This window comes from Tupaia chinensis, unplaced genomic scaffold (assembly GCF_000334495.1).
Source record: "Tupaia chinensis unplaced genomic scaffold, TupChi_1.0 Scaffold000197_1, whole genome shotgun sequence".
In the NCBI taxonomy this organism is placed as follows: domain Eukaryota; kingdom Metazoa; phylum Chordata; class Mammalia; order Scandentia; family Tupaiidae; genus Tupaia; species Tupaia belangeri.
The window spans coordinates 2297489-2311885 of NW_006159672.1; the positions used below are offsets into that span (position 1 = coordinate 2297489).

Below are 14397 nucleotides of genomic sequence, written 5' to 3' on the forward strand. Positions count from 1 at the left end.
ATTATCAATAGAGTTATGCTCAAGAATTTATACTAGGGCTGAAAAGAAATATTGGGTCATCAGAAAAGTCGTGATGTACTTTCCTATGCAAAAATGCATCATGACTTTTACAGTGACCCGATAGCTAAGATCAGGAGCTTGGGCATGCATTGGCAGTTGGGGAACAGCAAGAGACAAGAATATTGCCCAGGTGGGGCATAAGAATATCCTTTGCCTTTTTCTTGTCTTGTTTTGTCTCATTTAACAGCTGTGATATGTAGCGATGGCATAAAAACAATACACTTATGTGAAACCACTCTTTATTCTGTATTAGGTATTCCACTAAATGTATCAGCTCCTGTAAACCCTGCATGAAGTGCATCATATTATTATCCTCATTTAACAGACTTCTGGAACTTTTCATTCATGCTGGGTTCTACAAGCTCCTGCCCTTCCACCTAGGCATGTTTGAAAGTGGACATAGTTTTCCTACAGTTCCTGCCTCTCCTCTATGACCTATCTCCTTGAGGGTAAGAGCATGGGACCTAGGGCATCTTCCGAAGGCACAAATGTATACCACAGTACTTGTTGATTCCATATAACGTTAGTCTTCACATGACTGTTTTTAGTAGATCAGTCTGTCTTGTTTTATATTTTAAAGGAGAAAAATACATTTTAAGTCATTCTCTTCCCACTATATCCATTATCAATAGAGTTATGCTCAAGAATTTATACTAGGGCTGAAAAGAAATATTGGGTCATCAGAAAAGTCGTGATGTACTTTCCTATGCAAAAATGCATCATGACTTTTACAGTGACCCGATAGCTAAGATCAGGAGCTTGGGCATGCATTGGCAGTTGGGGAACAGCAAGAGACAAGAATATTGCCCAGGTGGGGCATAAGAATATCCTTTGCCTTTTTCTTGTCTTGTTTTGTCTCATTTAACAGCTGTGATATGTAGCGATGGCATAAAAACAATACACTTATGTGAAACCACTCTTTATTCTGTATTAGGTATTCCACTAAATGTATCAGCTCCTGTAAACCCTGCATGAAGTGCATCATATTATTATCCTCATTTAACAGACAAAGAAATGGAGTCACCAACATGATTGAGAGATGCCAATGTTCTCCAAGTATCAGAATAACAAATCTGGAGCTGAGATTCAATCCCAATCTTCACTCAGCCATGACCTGGCTCCAACCTGTACAGTCATGTGGTTATTGGGTAGAGAAGCTGGAACTGAAACATTAGAAGCTTTGGTGAAGATTAAGAAACTTCGCTGAAATCAGTAAGTGATGTGTGTTTAGGGGAACATGTCTTACTCTAGAGAGGCTGACGCCAGGATGAGGTGAGATTGCAATGACTTCCTCACTGAGAATCCTTGTCCATGGTCCACCTGCCACAGGACATCAGCTCAACAAGGGAACCTCCATGTGGAGTTGTTTTCTTGCCTCATCCTTTTAAAACCAAGTTAATGAAGGACAAAGAAAGTGGCTAAAGTCTCAATGCCCTCATGAAATCAGGTGAATTGGATGACTCTAAACTCAATCTTCCAGGCCAACCCTATGGAAACCTTCTTAGGAGAAGCAAAAAGGAAAGTAAAAATTGACATGGTAGTTTCATGAACACTCAAATATCACAGAAGTCATTAATAAATATGACTGGCTCCTCGTCATACAAAGCAATTGCTTTGTTTTATATAAAATAAAGATTTAAATGTAATGTAGCCATTTGTTTTAAGAATTTCTACAAAAAGTAAAACAAAATAAAGATAATTAAGTAGTTAAGAGAAGATCCTTGGATATTTGACCTGGCCTTCTCCAGTAATTATTCTAATTATTCTTCTATTATTTAGGCCAAGAGCCAAAGGTTCCCGAGTGCATAGAAAGCTAATAGCAGACTTGAAGTGAGAAGGCGAGGGCAGGCCGGCATATGTTCATTCAAGTCTGCTTTCACTTAAGGGTTTTGCACCATGCAGGCTGCAGGCACCAATAATTTATCTTGAAGTCTATTTACCCAGTGCAACAGGGAAATAATAAATTGTCCTAATTTCTCTGCCTGGCCCCAGAAGTAGCTGCCTCTTGCCTTCTTTCACAGTGACCCCACTGGGGTCAGTTTGTTGCCTGGACACTGCAGTTGTGGCGTGCCCCAAATTGTACTTTGAGGAACATTCCTAGTGGTGCCCCCATGGGTTCCAGCTGGCCTGTGTTAGCATTCATTAGCAAACCCCCTCCCCAGAGGGTGCTGTTGGTGGTAGGTGAGTCGGGGAGCTGATAAAAGGGACACAGGGGGCCACTGCAGCAAGCAGGAGCTCACACATGCAGGATGCTGCAAGCCAGAAGACTGCCCTAAGACTCATTTTAGCAATAATCTACACATGCGCCCAGCCCTTTAGAAAGGCATCCAAAGAAAAATCTTCCACCAGCGAGTTCTTATTGAATACCTGCTCTGAAACATGAAGTGGAGTTCCTGGGTCAGAGACAGGGCCAAAAACATTGAGGGCCCAAATGAACTAAAACCTGCCTTGCCACTTCCTTGTAAGTTCTGGCATTTACAGATCCCTGGCCAGGCCTAGCCGTGCCATTCTGAGGGTGCTCTGAAACCATAGTAGACATATCTAGAAAGTTCCACAGTCCCTTCCCCCTTGAGGTGACTCTCTTGCAAGTTCTACATAAAATGCAGCAGCAAACCTGGAGAGAACAAGGTAATGACCTTTGATCCCTCTAGCACACAAATTAGTCCCAGATTCTTTATTTATCATGCAGCAATGTCCAGAGAGAAAGAAATGGAGATCAGTCAAGTCTTGATAGGAATTGTGGAGAGTAAAGAAAGGTCAAGACTGGCTCGGGACAAGACATGATGTGAGTCAAAGACATGAAAAGGCATTGCCCCACCCTGAACCAGACCTCAACACAACTGTACCCAGTCACTGAGAAACTGCCCAATTACAGCAGTGACTTAGTAGTTCAGCCAAACTGCCCACCAAAACACAACATGCTATAAATCGGAAAGACTGTAGGGATGATTATGTGCTGCCCCGCTACATCAGATGCAAGCCATCCAAACCCTCCCCAGCTGAACTACATTTGTTGGGGTATGCAATGCTCTTAAAAAAAGTCACAGTCCAAGCCCTCAATCCAGCATGTGGCTAAGGCAGGCTAGGCAGGCAGTTACAATAGTGACGCTCAAAACCTGAGATTTTTCAGTATATCGCTTTAAAACTACTCTCTTTAGATTTTTTAAAAATATTTTTTTAACTTTATTCATTACTATTTTTCTTCCAGTTTGATCAGAGATATACAGAGAAAGAGAGAGAGGGAAAGTGAGAATGCAAGCCACCGGGTCTGAGACTTGAACAATGATCAGCCATGTGGGAATCCAGCACCTTTAACCACCACACTACCTACTGGTTCCTTGGTATATCTCTTTAGGTAGTTCTTGAAATATGCACCTTCCTGGAGAAGACAATAAGAAGCAAGAGAAACCCCTGGGGGCTGGGGAGAGGGGGAGAAGCAACAGGAGATAGCAGGTTGAAGTAAGAGGCAGAGAAATGAAGAAGTCTTCATCACTAGTAACCTTGACTCAGTGCATACCTGTGTCAAGTCCTAGACTCATGCCGCTTCCACTATCCAGAGACTAGTATGTCAAAGCGAGAAAGGAGTCTGCCATCTGTTATTTCCTATACAAACGTCAGAATACATTTTTTCTAGAAGTATCTATATCATAATATCAAAAGTCGCTATTTTTTTCCTGACTCAGGTATCCACAAACATGTGTTCCATTGAAGTTCTTCAGTTGTCTGATTGGGGATCAATGGGAAGTGGAGCAGTCTGAAGAGGACAGCCAGCCCACTGCCATTGCACACCTAGGGTCCGGTACCTAGGAAGAGCCTCAGCCCCCAGCCCAGGGCTGGAGAAGGATAGCAGCCTCATTCTCTGATGCCAGCTTTCCCATGCCATACAATCAGTCAGAACCTTTCTGTTTTCTCCTTGGATTTATGAGCTCTATTGAGAACTTCAGGTATGCTAGTCCAGACGCACCAGTGAGCTGGCCTAACAGGGAGAAAACACCACTTTCGTTTTCTCTGACAGCTCCACTTCGTTCCCAGCCTCAGACACTGAAACTCACATTTATTCATTTTGAGCAATGTGTTGTGCAGACGGCCTGTCCGCACCAGCCCTGCCCGGAATGTCTTCTTTAATCAAAATTCTGCTCCAAACAGCCCAGCTGATCAAATGAAGTGGCCTTTCCACATACTATTGATGATCTGTCTCGAGCATTATCTCATAAGTTTCCTTTTATTTTCTTTCCCAACCCAGATCGTCTTCGCTTTGAACCATAGCTGCTGGATGTATTTGGATTTGATGCAACCTGCAGACTTTATACCTACCTCCCAGTTCTTCTTGTATTTTGCAAAAGCAACATGAAAACGTAAAACTCAGAAAAGAGAACATGTATTTAAACGACGCATCTCTTGCCTGAGTATGACTTATACATATTGTCCACAAGGAAATACGATGTTATTTCTCCAGACAACTGGCCTTGGAGACTAAGACAATCAGGAACACATTCATAAGCAAAATAATGGAGAAATGATCTTTTGTAGGGATGGACAAACCTGGACAAATCTTCATAGACACAAATACTGCCTGTGAAAATGAAGGAAGGTAAACTCACTTGTGCAAAATTGGATATTTGTGACAGGCTCCAGAATTGACCTTAGCAAACAGATAAAACCTTGTAACTCCTGCCGCACAAACTGTTTCATTTAATTTATCCAGGTGGATTTTGGCACTTGTCTTAGGGAATAGTGTACACTCAGTAGATATTTATGAGTGAACCAATGGGCTCATACTTTCTCTTCTGAAAAAAATCAAGTTTCTGGCTGGTGTGTAAGGGTTCTGCAAGTTGGAATCTCTAGGATGCAAATTCACAATAATGAGGCAGAGCAGATACAAGAGCGCTTCTAGTGCCAGCCTGAGCATAAAGACAGGTAGTCCAGCTTCCCAGATAGAAGACTGATATCCACCTACTCCTTCAGCCTTGGACCGAAGCAGGTAAACCTCAGAAACTGACCAGAAGAAAGAATCAGAAAGGGGACAAGAAAAAAAGGAAAGTGAGCCCTAGTAACCTTAAAAATGGCCTGGGGCAGGTGGATAGAAAAAAAAAAAAAAAAAGTCTATTACCCAGGATATTAGAGAATTCCAGGAAATCGCCATTACTCCAAGGGCATATAGTTTTATAGTGAAAAAGTGCTTGGGATCATTTCTATCTCTACAATGAATGCTGATTTTGAAAGGAGATATGAGGGACCAACAGATGGTATAATGGTTACGTTGCTGGACTCCCACGCAATTTAAGTAAACCGCAATTTAAGTCCCGGACCCGATGGTTTTTTGACTTTTTTTAAAGATTTGTTTTTTGTTTTTGTTTTTTTTTCTTTTTTTTTTTTCTTTTTTTGTTTGTTTGTTTGTTCATTTTTGCTATAGGGCATGTGCACTCTCCAGGAAGACAGAGACAGAGAGACAGAAAGCGAGAAATCACCACCCGGGGAGGATGGCCATACCACAATCCCTTCTCCTCCATTCTCCTCTCGGGATCACACGTATGCACCCAGTGTGAGTTTAAGCCCACGGGTCCGGGACTTGAACCACGGTCGACCACATGGTAGTCCAGCGACATAGCCATTACATTAACTGCTGGTCCCTGGACCGGAGAGCTTAAAACTCATGCTGGGTGCATGTGCATGCATGCCCAAAATCCTGAGAGGAGAATGAAAGAGAAAGGATTGTGGCATGGCCATCCTGCCTGGTAGATGACTTCTCACTTTCTGTCTCTCTGCCTTTCCAGTGAGTGCACTGGCCCTATAGCAAAAATCTCTCCAAAACATAATAAAATAAAAAGAGAGATACTAAATATGAACATTGAGATCAACTACTGTGGGATTAACTAAATCAATCACATATATTTGTCCCCCCCCCACACACACACACACATACACACACACACTACATATAACTAAGAGCATCTTAGACTAACAGTTTTGTAGCATCTGTCATCAACGTGGAGCTAAGATGGTAATGTATATCTTTATTTGTATTCCATCTCATTCCCAGAATAAATTTGAGAAACTCAAATTCACAGGCCCAAGGACAATACTTAAAATGTGCAGTTATCAAAATACAGTCCTACCTAGTAAGAAAGTTGTGATAGGGGAAATCGTACGCTTTTCTGCCTGCACCCTCTCGGCAGAATGTACATGAATTTTAACTTGTGATAAAGTTGAACAATGTTTTCATAATAAATGTAACCATTCCATTGGGTGACACAGCAGCACTGATAAGTAGACTTCAACTTGGGCTGCATACTAAGCTTCTTTGACATAAAAGAAGGAAAGTAATGTGTCCAGTGAGCTAAGCACACACTATTTAGATAATACTTATCACTCCAGTTATGAGAAGCATTTCAATGTAGGATTTTGGGTCAACATAGTAGTTATGTGCATCTTCTAAAGCTGAATTACTAAAAACCTTAGCTGAAATAGTGAGGATCACTGATAAAAATTAATGGGCATCTTCACTCATTCCTTCAACATAATATTTATGTTAAATATGATTCCTTTAGCATAGTATTTATTGAGCATCTACACACAAACAAGGTCTATACCATAAAAGAGTTGACTGTTGGGACCAACAGATGGCATAATGGTTACATCACTGGACTCCCTCGTAGTTGCCCACTGTTTGAGTTCTGGACCCAGTGGCTTAAAACTCACACTGGGTGCATTTGTGCATGTGTGCCCAAAATCCCAAGAGGAGAATGGAGGAGAAGAAATGGCAGCATGGACAGTCCCCCTGAGGGGTGATTTCTCACTTTCCATCATTCTGTCTCTCTGGTGAGCATACAAGTTCTATAGCAAAAAATATCTCTAAAAAAAAAAAGTGACTCTGTGATGGCTTCTGGGGTGCAGGAGTATTACAATTCTCTGTAATGCTGGAAAACATGTGGAAGATCAGGGATTGATTCCCACGTGTATGGGCCCTGTGATCCTGGTTGGCTAGAAACAGCTGGTTGGGAAAGGAGGATAAGGAGATGAGGGCTATGGCAGGAGACTATGTTGAAGGTGTTTATCTTTCTCTCATCTTTCTCTCATCTGTGCACAAGAAATTATTAAATAAACATGGGACCAGCAGTTGACATAATGGCTATGTCACTGTGTTCCCATGTAGTCAACCACGGTTCAAGCCCCAGATCTAGTGTCTTAAACTCACGTCAGGTGTGTGTGTGTGCATGCCCAAGATCCCAAGAGGAGAATGGAGGAGAAGGGATTGGGGTGTGGCCATCCCCCGAGGGAGGATTTTTCACTTTCTGCCTCTCTCTGTCTTTCTAGCGAGCGAACGCACCCTATAGCAAAAACCTTTCCAAAAAAAAAAGAAATTATTAAATAAACTTAAAAAAAAGTTTACTGTTTACTGTGCAATGAAAGAGAGATCAATTTAAAAGTGTAATATTAGGATTGTATAAGCAAGTATGACTGTGTTTACAGTGTCTATCACTAAATAGTGGAAGTATGATACTGGGTAATTTTAATTTATTTCATTTCACTTTTTTACTTTATAAAATTTGACGCTTTAGGCCTAGAAAAGCAGCCATTTGAAAATACAGTGTAATAGACTCTATATAAATGTTAAAAGAAAAACTTTACACAAAGTTAATTTTGTCATGTTTAATTAAGAAAAGTAAAATCACAAATGAGAAATCCAGAACTGGTCCTGAGTAACTCCTGGACTGCCATGTGGTCAAATAACACTTACGAGCAGCAAAAGGAAAGTGGCATATAGAAAAGAGAAATGTAGAGAAACAGCTGGATTGGTTATAGCTTAGCATTTGTGTATTTGAACAGAGTTTAATCGGATGGCCATCCATGATTGACTGAAGCATGACTGCCGTGACTAGTCGTAATTCAGGTATTTGTCACAGAAGCAGACCTTTAAGTTTGGTCTTCAGTTTATTCACATTCTACATCAGACTGAGGTTCACACGTAAGTACTTAAGCATGAGTACAGAGTTCAATGTGGTTTAATATAATAAACATGTGCAGAGTGTTTTAGTAAAACCAAGAAAGGAGCAAATCATTCAACCTAAGAATACTGAAGTCCTTTCCAGGTAGTTGCTACACATTAATTCTTCCTTTCTAATAGGCAGCCAACCAGAGATTGGGTTTGACTTTCAGATGAGTCTGCCTTAGCAGTAAAGTTTCCATTACTTAGACAAGACAATTATTGGTGTATATATATGCTCTACTAATTCCTTTCCAAGTCATACCTTCTAAAGAGCCCCCCACCCATCCCCAAATACAACCTATTTATTAGACGAGGGGTACATGGCAAGAATGGTGGTAGTTTCCTACAAAACTCTACATTCACCTTGACCCATTAGAAAACAGTGCAGTTACTTTGCACCTTGATGAATCGATTTGCACAACTCATTTTCTTTCTTCTAATTCCACTGCATTTATAAGGCTGAAATAAAGTCCACAGTTTCCATCCCTCCCCAGGGGGGAACATTCTCTGAGACAAAAGAAGGTGGAGGTGAATAAATGTCATAAGGAACACAGACACACCACTGGGTCACAAGTGCCAGCCACAGAGAAGACAGAGAGTGGTGTTGCTGCTGATTAATATTCTCCAAGATGAAGCCATCTGTCTTTTGTGGCACTCCTTTTGGGGAAACCCTTCAGAAATCCAAGGTTGGAATTAAAAATGAAACTTTACTGTGTTCTTCACTAATAAGGTGAGGAGATGTACTAGTTTGTACATAAACATATTGAAACAAAGGCTTTTATTTTTCTGATTCTGTGCATGCTATGCTTGATATGTATTAAGAAATGGTCAAAAATAGATAAGGAGAAGGAGGTTAGGAGAGTATTGGTAACTCGTCTACTAATGGGCAGAGCCAGATTGGACATGAGCGCTACCTTAACCCCAGGACTCCTGCCAGTTCACACCGGGACCTTGGTGGTCTTGGATGGATCAGCCCGCCTGGAGTGCATGGAACAAACTCCCTCTCTCTTTGTTTCAGAGCATGGGGGCTTGAAATCCTCAGAGACCAGCATGAGCTTCTCACATTGCCGGGTAATACAGGGGTTATTTTGGCATCTTCCTTGAAGAGCCTACATCCTCAGAGAACAAGGTAAGTTTATCACATCGATGGGGAAGCATGTGCTCATTAATATTAACCACTTGCCACTTGTCACATAGAGCCTCATTTCAGGAATAAATGATCAAACTACTGAACGTTGTTCAGATTTTTATCTCCAAGACCAAAAGGAACCATTGAAGAACCTTGAGTGAAAGAGCATTTAGGGAAGACTAATGTAAAAAGATTGGGCTTCTTGTTTTTCCTCCTGACATCACCTGCTAGCTTTACTAATTTCTTCTTCCCAGAGCTGGTCTCCAAATGATAATGAAGGCCATTCTCCTTGCCTCACCCTGGTCACATTGTCCCAGGGAACTTCTTGGGATCTTCTGCCAGGGATGTGACAATGCACACTGTGGTGGCTTGTCTGTGAGGCCCAATCCCCTGTCCTGCACCCTAGAGTGTAGCACTTCACAGGTATTATGTGCCACTAATTCCGCAAAGTTCACAAATGTATCATAACAAGGGTAGGCAAGATGGAAACATTCCTATTTGGGGCATAAATAAACCTTACAACTGCAGTGCAGAGTTGAAGAGTGCAGAATATATTTTCATCTGTTTAATAATTATCCTCCTTGTGTGTTGTCTGGGAGGGCTGAGCAATCACCTATCCACTCTGGTGGTAGGAGACGTGGGATCTTCCCTCGCGGAGCACCCCCCTATCCACTCTGGTGGTAGGAGACGTGGGATCTGCCCTACACTTTATTCCAACCATCAGTCTATCTGCTTAGGCATTAAACTGGGCAATTATGGTTGCTGAGCAACCATAACTTTTGCATATGTGCCTCCTGTGGTTTTGTATGACAACCACAATGTTATGATAACAGGATTTTTTTTCCAACCAAGATCCTTCTTTATATGTAAATTTATGCTAGAATTGTGTATTTAAAAATTAGTTTCTATGAGTAATGAGCCTCAGGTTTGGCTGGGCTTTTTCCCCCCACTAGGTTTATAAAATCAAGATGAGAAGTTCTGAGATCATGGAAATGTTATAAAACAAGGCAAAGGCAGCCACTCCTAAGAATGCAGTTCATTCCTAGAAACATGTTCAGAACACAGACATCTGACTCCTGACTCCTCTTCATGCTGCAAGCAGTCCTCTCTCCAAGGGCACCTGAGCCACAGGTAATCTGGGCCCCAACTTAGCATTGCCCAGGGCCCTGGGAAGGACACGAGACTGCCTGCCTGTCTCCTTTGCTCCTCTCCATCAATCCATTTCTATTCAGCTTCTGTTTTCTCAATGCCTCCTTATTTCTGGAAAAGATAGGAGATATCCAGGCATAAATACCACTCAGGCCCTACTGTACTCTGGGGACATATGATCTCCAGGGAAGATCCCTCAATAGCTTTCTATCACTGAGCTATGTGAGAAGTTCCTACTGATCTTCAGGGGTTTCTAGCCTCATGACCTGGAAGACAGTAAAAGGGAGTGCTTCTTGCGCTTGAGGCATGCTGAGCTACCCAAGACTACCACAGTCTTGCCAATAGCTAGCAGAAAGCCTGAGGTTAAAAGGAGGGCATTCACATCTCCCAGCCTAAGTCAAAAGGTGGGTTGTCCTGTTATTAGGAGAGTTGTTGATGTTCCTGTAACCTCTGTCTCCTCTCTGTAAAATCATGACCACCATCATCGCATCCACTTTGCAGGATGGTTGTGATGTTATAGAAGGGTCATGGAACTTAGCAGTCTCTGCCTCTTCCCATTTTCCTTCTCATGAATTTCATGTACGTGAGAGATAGAGAATGAGAATGAGAGATAGAGAACAAGGACAGAATGCAGCATGAATTGTACGTAGGTACCTGGTAAATGTTTCCAGATTTGTAGGGAGGAAGGGACATCTTTTAAGTGAACGATAAATAGCTAAAATTAAGATAGAATATTTACATTAAAAAAGAAAGAAAGAAAGAAAATGCTCCTAAGATGTACTGTATTATTTGGCTCCACTGTTTTAACATATTATTTGACTATACCAGTAAGAGAAGGGAGGGACTGAAAGCCAGTTGGGAGGATTTGGTCAGAGAACTACTTATAAATATTGATGAGCACATCGGTTTCACATTAGAATCTTGATGAAATGTTTCATGGGCCTGAACCAGTTTCCCAGATTAGGAAAATCCCATCCACGCCCACACACACCACTTATTTTCTTTCCAAACTTTGGTTTGGGTCCCATAGACACAGGCATAGATCAGCTTTGAAAATTGGTCTTTTCTTTTTATCTTTTGGTCTTTTCCCCCTTGCTTCTGGTGCCCCACTGACTTCAGAAACAATCCAAATATAGAGAAATGCAAGGATTAGGCCTCACTGAAATTCAAGGGTAGCAAAATATACTGGTTTCTTAGTTCGAATCTTATCATCTGTACCTAATTATCAAAGTTCAGGATTACCATTTGGAGGGAATTGTTCAAAAACATCTGCTCTTCAAAATCTAAGCATTGCTAAAATTTCCCTCCCCCCAAATTTCTAAGGCAAGCCTTATAGGAAACAGAAGAAAGCAGAAGGGCTTCTCTCTCCTCAGTGGTGCAGGAGTTGGAAAGGGCTTGTATCAATTAGTGTAGTCTATCTCCTGCATGTTGTCGCCAGCCATTCCCAACATCAGGGCTGACGGAGCCCAGTCTCGCCTCAGACGCTCAGCTGTTGAAACCGTTGGTGACAAACGCAAAATTCCAAAGCAAACCAAATCAAATTCTTCTGATTGAAAAGATGTGTGGGCAACTCGCTAAAGGTTTCGCATTCTGACCTATGCAAATGCTATGGAAAGAGGCAATGACAACTGAAACAGACACAGAGGAATCTGGGCATCTGCCTCTGAACTTGGAGATGGGAATGATCAGTCAAAGAGGAAAGCAAAACTGACACAGGTAAAAAAGGCAGAGATGATTCAAAGAGGAGATCCAGCCCATGTCTACCAGATCTCATGCCAGTAATGATTGTGGGTCTGGAACTGGCATCTCTTTGAGAAAAAAAGAAAGCCAGGGCTTACCCCTAAGCTGTTGAAGGAATTCTCATCTTGGCTGGGGGCACTTTATGAAAGAAAGACAAGAGCAGCTAGTGAAACCAGGTCTCCCAAAGCCTGAGTACATGGGCCAGCTCAGCCTGAATTCATTAGGCCCACAGGGACTTCCCACAACACATGGCAACAAGAAATCTTTGCCAAAACAAAGGGAAGAAAATGTACCCCAAAGACATGGCAGTGCCATTTCTCAGCTTGATGTAATGTGAAACTGAATCTTGGTTTCAGTGTTCTGGAGGCGAACTACATGGAACTGAGTCTCTCTTTGGGCACAAATATGATCCAGTTTTTGAAGTGGTAGGACGGTTTGGATGAAGCAGACAAGTTTCTGATGAGAGATTACCAATGAGGGGAGGTGGAGAGTTGTGTGCCACTGTTATTGCTTCTTTTCATTGATACAATGTGGCCACTAGTGGTATTCCTTTAAGGACTCACATTTAGAATAAACATTCGTTATTGAAACTATTAAATTCCCAAATTGGCTTTTAGATTTATTTAAGTGAGTGTACCTTGCTTCTGCCCCCAAAAGGAAGGAAACCTGGATGATGCGGAAGAGTTGTTTTGTTGTTGTCTTTTGTTTGTTCTGGTTTTAAAGGGGGCGTTTTGAATCGCAACTCAATTCTGTGTGAATGAATGTTTTCCTTCTTTGCCAACACAGATACATGACTGGGTCCTGATTGCGCACTTAGTGGTTTCTGAGGGGTGAGGTGGAGCGGCCTCTATCAGGGAGAGAATTAGTCCATTTGTGGGTCCAATAGCTCTTTAGAGACAACTATGTATCCAAGGACATCCATGGCCGAGTGTTCTGCCTGAGAAAAATAACACACAATTGTGCGCACAACCTCATACTGCTGTGTTACTTACCCGCACACAAGAAAAACCTCCAATAACCAACAAACTAGAAGATGCAATAAAGTACTCTTCAAACTGTTCGGAAGAATTTTACATCAGTTTTCATTACAAAGATGCAAATCCTCTAGGGCACTGAGAGGGTTTTTTTAGTTGTTTTTCCAAGGACATCCATGGCCGAGTGTTCTGCCTGAGAAAAATAACACACAATTGTGCGCACAACCTCATACTGCTGTGTTACTTACCCGCACACAAGAAAAACCTCCAATAACCAACAAACTAGAAGATGCAATAAAGTACTCTTCAAACTGTTCGGAAGAATTTTACATCAGTTTTCATTACAAAGATGCAAATCCTCTAGGGCACTGAGAGGGTTTTTTTAGTTGTTTTTGTTTGTTTGTTTGTTTCTGGCTCCATCATTGATTTTTCTACTCATTCAAAAAGGTGTATTTGATTGTTGTGGGAAGAACAGCCAAACTCAAACAAGGTGGACTGGCAGACGGCATTTTTGTTTTTGGAGAGGTTTTCGCTATAGGGCGCGTGCGCTCGCCAGACAGACAGAGACAGAGAGACAGAAAGCGAGAAATCACCCCCCAGAGGGGATGGTCACGCCACAATCCCTTCTCCTCCATTCTCCTCTCGGGATCTTGGGCACGCACGCACACGCGCTCGGCGTGAGTTTTAAGCCACCAGGTCTGGGACTTGAACCACGGTCGACTACGTGGGAGTCCAGTGACATAGCCATTACGCTAACTGCTGGTTCCCAAAGCCTTTTTCTCTTCTCTAAATAGTAGGTTACTCTAGCAGAAATAACGTCCCCTGATTTGCTTACAGATTCTATGATAGATATTTCCATTGGCAAAAGTTAACTTTCTGTCAAAATTCAATACCTGTGACATCAGTTGGTTTCAACAATTATCTTAAATAATTGCATTTGTGCTTAGCATTTCTGAAGGAAATTATCAAATACTGAAAGGTTTTTTATTTTGTTTAGTTTTTGTCAATATTTTCATCCCTTGCTGGTCCTAGATTTAAAAGCTTGAAATAGAATTTCATCTCCTACCAATTTTTTCCCATTTATGTTCAGGAAATATTGATTTAAAAAAAAAAAAAAAAACTAGAGTTTTAATGGACCTTGAAATTAACATGGCTTTATTTCTGTACTACAATACCATCATCATTGATGATGTCACTATGTCTCCCAGAATAATCACTGACCAATGACTGAAGTTTAGAGTCCAGACACCAGGAAACCTTATCTTAGTGGCTCACACAATGGTTCCTCTTGCCTGTATGGAATGATTCTATTTCAGAGCAGTAGTTAGGTTACAAAAAATCCTTTCTACACCAAATTA

General features: G+C 41.6%; 1 long non-coding RNA gene across 2 annotated transcripts in view; it reads left to right on the forward strand.

Annotated features, from left to right (window-relative positions):
* Positions 1–437: 437 nt before the first annotated feature.
* The window catches only part of LOC102473092 (uncharacterized), a 64302-nt gene continuing 50342 nt past the window's right edge, over positions 438–14397 (forward strand). The window contains exons 1-6 of one of the 2 annotated variants that reach the window (XR_334313.1): positions 438–509; positions 995–1272; positions 4304–4651; positions 7888–7951; positions 9066–9176; positions 10130–10307. This is a non-coding gene — a long non-coding RNA (uncharacterized LOC102473092). The remainder of the gene's footprint in view (positions 510–994; positions 1273–4303; positions 4652–7887; positions 7952–9065; positions 9177–10129; positions 10308–14397) is intronic. The other variant, XR_334314.1, reaches the window with a different exon arrangement.